General features: G+C 38.7%; 2 pseudogenes; both read left to right on the forward strand.

Moving 5' to 3' along the window:
* The first annotated feature begins 2,365 nt into the window (after positions 1-2,365).
* LOC134937526 (5S ribosomal RNA) lies at positions 2,366-2,484 on the forward strand (annotated as a pseudogene).
* Positions 2,485-7,307: 4,823 nt separating this feature from the next.
* On the forward strand, positions 7,308-7,426 carry LOC134937527 (5S ribosomal RNA; annotated as a pseudogene).
* Positions 7,427-8,101: the final 675 nt, after the last annotated feature.

Genomic DNA, 8,101 nt, shown 5'->3' on the forward strand with positions numbered 1-8,101 from the left:
CACATTTTAACCAAACCTGAGGTGACACTTCTGAATAAGGGACTATCATTCGCACCTACGAGTGGTTTAAGTAAATTTGAGACTTTTATTGAGTTAAATAAATTTATACGGAAATTAACGTTGAAAAGACATTTTTTGAGGAAAGAAGAAGCCGTCATTAGTAATTATGAAGACAGATCCAAGTCTGGTTTAAAACCAACATCTAAATATTATACCTTGGAATCCAAAGGCAACAATGTCAGCATTTTTTATGATCTGGTGAAGAAGGATTTATGCGACACAGAACTGAAACCAGTCAAGGAGAAGAATATGAATAACCGGGAGTGTGAAGCTTTAAAGAAACTACAGAAAAATAACAATATTGTTATAAAACAGGCTGATAAAGGGGGGGGGGGGATTAGTTATTATGGACCATGAGGCATATACCAAGGAGGCACAAAGACTTTTGGGAGACACAAATTCATATATACCGTTGCAAAGTGACCCGAAAGAAGCTTTCGTGGATGAGCTCAGAACTCTACTCTTACATGGCCTCCGGAGTAATGTATTAACCAAAGATGAATATCAATATTTGATGCAGTCTAATCCCATTACCCCCATCTTTTACTTCCTGCCAAAAATACATAAATCCTTGACCAACCCACCCGGCTGACCAATAGTGGCAGGGATAGGGTCGCTTACCGCAAATTTATCAGAATATGTTGATGTGTTCTTAAAAAAGTATGTGAAAGAGCTTCCATCATTTTTAAAAGACACTACATCAGTACTTAACATAGTAAGAACGGTGGAGTGGAAAAACACCTACATTTGGGCAACTGTGGATGTTCAATCCTTGTATACATGTATCGAGCATTCCAAGGGTATAGCCGCATGTAGGGAGTTTTTGGAAAGCGACCCTTCCCTAACTCGCACCCACAGGGATTTTATATGTGATCTTATGCATTTTATCCTTAACCACAACTATTTTAAATTTTTAAACCAGTTCTATTTACAATGCTGCGGTACAGCAATGGGAACAACATTTGCCCCGAGTTTTGCTAACTTATTTATGGGATGTTGGGAGAAAGTATATGTGTACAACTCAAGAGTATTCAAGGAGAAAGTGATTTTATATAAATGATACATTGACGACATCCTAATCATCTGGGACGGCACAACAGAAACCTTTAATGATTTCCTCAGGACATTGGGAATCAACAATATGAATCTCGCCTTCACCTCTACTGTAGATAGTAGATCCGTGGAGTACCTAGGTCTGATTCTAACTGGAGAGAATGGAGGGGTCATCACAAGAAATTTTATCAAGAAGGTCGACATGAATAGTTACTTACACTATCAGAGTAACCATTTAGAAAGGTAAAGGAGAACAATATCCCGGCAACCCAATTCTCAAGAATAAAGAGGAATTGCACAAGCTCTGAGGACTGTGATGACCAACTTGAAGTCTACAAGAAAAGGTTTGAGGATAAAAGATACCCCGGGCCTATTCTAGATGCGGCTCTGGAAAATACAAGAACCCTCAACAGAGAAGATCTACTGACGTATAAAACCAGAGAAGAGAAAAAAGACTCAGTGGCCTTCATTACCACCTTCAGTCAACACGAAAAAGTAATAAGGAAATCACTTAAAACCCATTGGAACATCCTCCTAATGGACCCAGTGCTTAAGGAGATCCTACCACCCCAACCGGAACAAGTCAAGAAATCTGAAGGACATTATTGCACCAAGTATGTTAAGAGAAGAATCCGTCTGCAAGATCCCGAGGCTGAAATGCACAGGTTCATATAAGTGTGGAAAATGCAACATATGCAGATACCTACACTGGGACAGAAAAACTTTTAGCGGCACAGAAGGCAATAAGGAATACACCATAAAAGACTTTATGAACTGTAATACAACATCCGTGATTTACGTCCTGGAGTGTACCTGCAAAATGAATTATGTGGGGAAAGACTAAGAGACCGTTAAAATTACGGATCCAGGAGCATATAAGGAACATTAAAAACAAAGTGGAGAGCCATGGAGTTTCCAGACACTTTGCGTTACAACATAATTCCAATCCAGAGGAAATTACATTCAAGGCTATTGAACACGTGGCCTTGGGTGAGAGAGGAGGGGACCTCGCTAATAAACTTTCCAGACGGGAAATGTACTGGATATTCCAACTACAGACTCTACATCCAGCTGGTTTGAATGAAGGATACGAAATTGCACCTTTTCTATAAGGTGTAGTATCCTTTACCCCCCTCTCTTCTCTTCATCTCTTTTCCTGTATCTCACGTCATGTAAGAATGCACGTTTAGCACTTAACGATTAAAATTTTTTAAACAACCTATTTTTTGTTGTCATGGTGTCTGTTTGATCCGTGTACAGTCAAACCACACTGGTACGCCCAATCTCGTCTGATCTTGGAAGCTAAGCAGTGTCTGGGCCTGACCAGTACCAGGGAGGGAGACTACCTGGGAAGATCGGGTACTGTAAGGAGGACAGACGATATATAATAAATATTGACCTAATAACAGCACCACTATAGAATCACATAATTTATTGACAACCATAATTTTTGGTGACATGGTGTCTGATAAAATTCACGTACAGGCAAACCAGACTGGTACGCCCAATCTCGCATGATCTTGGAAGCTAAGCAGTGTCCGGACCTGACCAGTACCAGGAAGGGAGACTACCTGGGAAGATCAGGTACTGTAATGATGACAGACGATTTCCAATTAATATTCACCAAATAACAGCACTAGTATAGAACCACGTAATTTGGTAGATTTAATACCACATATTCGGATACATTGTTCCCTCTGATGCACTTATACACAGCCTCATGCACCAGTCATATATATATTAATAGTCACGGGGCTCATCATCTAAATAAGCCTTACGGTTATATTTGCACTATTATTATCATTAGTAATATCTTCTTAGGTCACCTTAGATTCACTTATATTGCACTTATATTACACTAGCACCTTTAGCATACTGGCAAGGGTTAAAGATAATATATTTGTTTATTTTGAGCTGTTGCTATGAAAACTGTGCCTCTAATATGCATATGTACCATTACTTTGAAATTACCACTTGTTTCTATTATTCCATGCATGTAACCCGTTGCTATGGAAACCGAGGAGCCTGGATCCTAAGAGTGTCTGCTGATCTACTTAAAGATGGCCGCCGCAGCCTTATTGAAAAGTATTCCAAGTATCCCACACAAAATGGACTCCGTCTGATGCAGCCCAAGAAGACAAAACACCTCCCTCTGGCTAGGAGCAGCTCAGAACAGCCGCGGGCTCATGCGCAATGAGACTTGTGAAGCCGGGAGCCGCCGCGGGCGCATGCGCAGTCACCACCGGAAGTGGGGCGGAAGTGACTAGCGGAGTCCTCCGTCACCGGAAGTGTGGCGGAAATGACTCCAAATTGTACTGAGTATGTTTTTAAACGTTTTTCACTGCTGTAACCCACTCGTTTTTAGTAATATTAAGCATATCTGATCTGTTTTTTACTCCAGCCTTAATGTGAAATGAGCTTTGTTAACTTTTGTAACGTATAATGTATAATTGCATCACATGATCTATTATGATATCACAACCCTCTAACCAAGTGATATGGGTATAAATAGACATGCAGCTTCATTCTGTCCCTACCCCTTGAAGAAGTCTGCTGAGACCAAACGCGTTGGGCCTGTACTGACCACCCACTGTTCTCAAGTTAAGTTTGAATTCCTATCCTTTTATTTCTCGGTAGTTTTATATGAAAAAATATTTCTTGTATTTTTAAAATTATTTTTTTAAACTGTTTTTACTCTCGTATATATTAAAAATGTACTTTTATAATTTTATAACATCTTTTGGTGCTTTTAAAGCATATAAAAACAGTGTTTTTAGCCACACTTGTCGCCGGTACCCCTATCCCCCCATTTCTTATACTTTTTAACAATACTATACCAGTGGCGTGGTGAGAGTATGGCGCCACAAGTATAGGTGTATAGGCCGGCTGTATAATTTAAAATATATACATAAAATGCAATAGCCAGAGGTGTAGACACACCTTTAAGGATAAAAGGTGTCAGCTGACCCCAATAGATAGGCAGTGATAAGCTGCCTGTTTAGTTAGAAATGTGCAAGAGAGGGTAGGGGTAATAGCGACTAACAGTGTCTACACTTTAAAGGATATATATATGAAAAAACGATAAAATACGTATTTCTAAAAGGTGGGGGGGTATTTATTATAAAACAGACATTTAATAATAATAAAAGAATGTATATTTTTGGATGATATAAAAAATCAAGAAAAAAAGAAAGGGATTGGGTTTAGTCAATTAAAACATAAATTTAGACTAATTAAAACATAAAAACATAACTGGAACAGTAAAAGTATATAAAAGTATTTCAGATAAGAGAAAGGTGCTTATCTTTAAAAAAGGAAGGTCACTTGAGGTATACCCAACGCGTTTCGTCCATCTGACTTCAAGTGACCTTCCTTTTTTAAAGATAAGCACCTTTCTCTTATCTGAAATACTTTTATATACTTTTACTGTTCCAGTTATGTTTTTATGTTTTAATTAGTCTAAATTTATGTTTTAATTGACTAAACCCAATCCCTTTCTTTTTTTCTTGATTTTTTATATCATCCAAAAATATACATTCTTTTATTATTATTAAATGTCTGTTTTATAATAAATCCCCCCCCCACCTTTTAGAAATACGTATTTTATCGTTTTTTCATATATATATCCTTTAAAGTGTAGACACTGTTAGTCGCTATTACCCCTACCCTCTCTTGCACATTTCAATACTATACCAGTGTTGTATTTTTAGGGTTGGGCTGACACCATTTTACAAAGTTACGTGGGCTTTTAGCTTTTTATCGAAATTTTCTAATTTATTTATACAGTTATTCTGAGATTTTCACCTCACAAGTGGCGCTATACTATCTTTTGCACAAATCTTTTATTGGTATATTTGTATAGCAGCCTGGTGGGTTAAAGTATCCAGTACCAAACAAGTATGTCTGGAAACAATGATCGTACGACTAAAAGAAATTATTTATGCCAAAAAATATTTAATGAGAGTAAAACAGGTAATGTTCCCACGCCAACACGAGATCTGGATGACTTGTTTTGGGGAATGGAAAAACTCCTTATAAAGGAAGTTAAAGCATGGTGGGATGTGAAAGGACTTGAACACTATATCTCAGTTAACCGAGTACCTAGAGGTCTGAGAATCCTAAAACAACCCACGTTTGGGAACATGGGGACGGAATTTATAGAGGAATGGGGCTCTATTTTACACAGATGTTCTATTGATCTAATGAAATTACTTATCAGGAAAAAGAAAAATGTCCTGGTGGAATTGGAAGCTGAGATTAAACTGAAAGAGTCTGAGATGCTCAGCTTTAAGGATAAGGACGATTATCAAATAAATGAAAAAGTTCTTAACAAGAAGCTTGAACATATTGAAGGGTAGGTCATAAAAGGAAAAGAAAAAAAGTTTATTAGGGACAAGAATGACTACAATCAAGGACAGACAAAAAGTTGGAGCAAATTCAGGGCACGAGACCAGTCCAATGGGACAGGAAGATATCACTGGAAAACAGTACCGAATAGAGGCAGAGCCACTAGAAACATGAGTACAGACTCTGCATCAAGCCCACACATAAGAACGACCAACAGGTTTACAGCTCTGCAAAGAAGGGATTCAACGGGTGACCAGGATTTTTTATCTTTAAGAACGGGTGCACGAACAAAAGACACAGTAAGAAACATGGTGAAGGAGGACAGCAGACAGGCCTCACCAATGAAAAGAAAGTTCCTAGAAGAAGAGGAAAACGGGGCGGTAGGAGGGAGAGAACAAAAGAGAAGGAACCTGTAACAGCCGAACCACGAAGTAAAGGCATCTTTAACCTGTCCAAGCACATTTTAACCAAACCTGAGGTGACACTTCTGAATAAGGGACTATCATTCGCACCTACGAGTGGTTTAAGTAAATTTGAGACTTTTATTGAGTTAAATAAATTTATACGGAAATTAACGTTGAAAAGACATTTTTTGAGGAAAGAAGAAGCCGTCATTAGTAATTATGAAGACAGATCCAAGTCTGGTTTAAAACCAACATCTAAATATTATACCTTGGATTCCAAAGGCAACAATGTCAGCATTTTTTATGATCTGGTGAAGAAGGATTTATGCGACACAGAACTGAAACCAGTCAAGGAGAAGAATATGAATAACCGGGAGTGTGAAGCTTTGAAGAAACTACAGAAAAATAACAATAATGTTATAAAACAGGCTGATAAAGGGGGGGGGGGGGGATTAGTTACCCAATTCTCAAGAATAAAGAGGAATTGCACAAGCTCTGAGGACTGTGATGACCAACTTGAAGTCTACAAGAAAAGGTTTGAGGATAAAAGATACCCCGGGCCTATTCTAGATGCGGCTCTGGAAAATACAAGAACCCTCAACAGAGAAGATCTACTGACGTATAAAACCAGAGAAGAGAAAAAAGACTCAGTGGCCTTCATTACCACCTTCAGTCAACACGAAAAAGTAATAAGGAAATCACTGAAAACCCATTGGAACATCCTCCTAATGGACCCAGTGCTTAAGGAGATCCTACCACCCCAACCGGAACAAGTCAAGAAATCTGAAGGACATTATTGCACCAAGTATGTTAAGAGAAGAATCCGTCTGCAAGATCCCGAGGCTGAAATGCACAGGTTCATATAAGTGTGGAAAATGCAACATATGCAGATACCTACACTGGGACAGAAAAACTTTTAGCGGCACAGAAGGCAATAAGGAATACACCATAAAAGACTTTATGAACTGTAATACAACATCCGTGATTTACGTCCTGGAGTGTACCTGCAAAATGAATTATGTGGGGAAAGACTAAGAGACCGTTAAAATTACGGATCCAGGAGCATATAAGGAACATTAAAAACAAAGTGGAGAGCCATGGAGTTTCCAGACACTTTGCGTTACAACATAATTCCAATCCAGAGGAAATTACATTCAAGGCTATTGAACACGTGGCCTTGGGTGAGAGAGGAGGGGACCTCGCTAATAAACTTTCCAGACGGGAAATGTACTGGATATTCCAACTACAGACTCTACATCCAGCTGGTTTGAATGAAGGATACGAAATTGCACCTTTTCTATAAGGTGTAGTATCCTTTACCCCCCTCTCTTCTCTTCATCTCTTTTCCTGTATCTCACGTCATGTAAGAATGCACGTTTAGCACTTAACGATTAAAATTTTTTAAACAACCTATTTTTTGTTGTCATGGTGTCTGTTTGATCCGTGTACAGTCAAACCACACTGGTACGCCCAATCTCGTCTGATCTTGGAAGCTAAGCAGTGTCTGGGCCTGACCAGTACCAGGGAGGGAGACTACCTGGGAAGATCGGGTACTGTAAGGAGGACAGACGATATATAATAAATACTGACCTAATAACAGCACCACTATAGAATCACATCATTTATTGACAACCATCATTTTTGGTGACACGGTGTCTGATAAAATTCACGTACAGGCAAACCAGACTGGTACGCCCAATCTCGCATGATCTTGGAAGCTAAGCAGTGTCCGGGCCTGACCAGTACCAGGGAGGGAGACTACCTGGGAAGATCAGGTACTGTAATGATGACAGACGATTTCCAATTAATATTCACCAAATAACAGCACTAGTATAGAACCACATAATTTGGTAGATTTAATACCACATATTCGGATACATTGTTCCCTCTGATGCACTTATACACAGCCTCATGCACCAGTCATATATATATTAATAGTCACGGGGCTCATCATCTAAATAAGCCTTACGGTTATATTTGCACTATTATTATCATTAGTAATATCTTCTTAGGTCACCTTAGATTCACTTATATTGTACTTATATTACACTAGCACCTTTAGCATACTGGCAAGGGTTAAAGATAATATATCTGTTTATTTTGAGCTGTTGCTATGAAAACTGTGCCTCTAATATGCATATGTACCATTACTTTGAAATTACCACTTGTTTCTATTATTCCATGCATGTAACCCGTTGCTATGGAAACCGAGGAGCCTGGATCCTAAGAGTGTCTGC

This window comes from Pseudophryne corroboree, chromosome 6 (genome assembly GCF_028390025.1).
Source record: "Pseudophryne corroboree isolate aPseCor3 chromosome 6, aPseCor3.hap2, whole genome shotgun sequence".
Lineage (NCBI taxonomy): Eukaryota > Metazoa > Chordata > Amphibia > Anura > Myobatrachidae > Pseudophryne > Pseudophryne corroboree.